We start from the raw sequence: 879 nt of genomic DNA on the forward strand, positions 1-879 counted from the left end.
AGAGAGAGAGAGAGAGAGAGAGAGAGAGAGAGAGAGAAGCGGTATGCGAGTGGCTCCTATAGTGGGAAAGCGGTATAGGGTTGAAAAAACAGGTCTGATGAGACTACCTGATTGCAGCTAGACTACACGAGAGGGGAAGCTGGCGAGAGACGAACACACTGACATACAGGCGTGTCGGGTGAGCGAACTGACTCATGTTCTGAATTCTGAAATCTACCTCTAACCGAAAACATTGCACAGCGAGGGAAAAATACCAGGCTATATGCAACAGTATCACATAGTGTGTATACTCGATCTACAGGCTCTGTCTGCGTAACTGAGTTACGCGCTACCACACAAGCAGCTGAACGCATAACTGCATCACGTCGTATCAGGACGGCATAAACTATTTACGTGCAACTATACGATTTCTGCTAACTAGTAACTATACATGCAAAACAGTTTATGTGCTCTTGATCGTACGTATGTATTCTATTCACTGACTCTGCTTGCATAACTAATTCTGCTACAAAGCAAATAGGAAATAACGGGATGTCAGCAATAATATCACATGACACATCGTATGTAAAGTCAATATAGATCCTATGTCTGCAGAACTGCAAAATTGAAGGCAGTTCTGCCGGGAGGAATAGAACGGGATACTTCTATCTACCGCAACTGCTGATGTTGGCCCAAAACAACGAAAAAGACGAGTTGTCAGTAACCGTATAATCTCTCTCACACATACACACACTCTCTGTCTCCAACCGTCCTGCTTTCTCTTCCTCTCTGTTCCTCTTTCCTGCTCTGCCACCATTCACTCTCTCTCTCCCCCCCTCTCTCTCTCTCTCGCTCGCTCGCTCGCTCTCTCTCTCTCTCTCTCTCTCTCTCTCTCTCTCT

This window comes from Priapulus caudatus, unplaced genomic scaffold, assembly GCF_000485595.1.
Source record: "Priapulus caudatus unplaced genomic scaffold, Priapulus_caudatus-5.0.1 Scaffold2360, whole genome shotgun sequence".
Classification (NCBI taxonomy): Eukaryota; Metazoa; Priapulida; class Priapulimorpha; order Priapulimorphida; family Priapulidae; genus Priapulus; species Priapulus caudatus.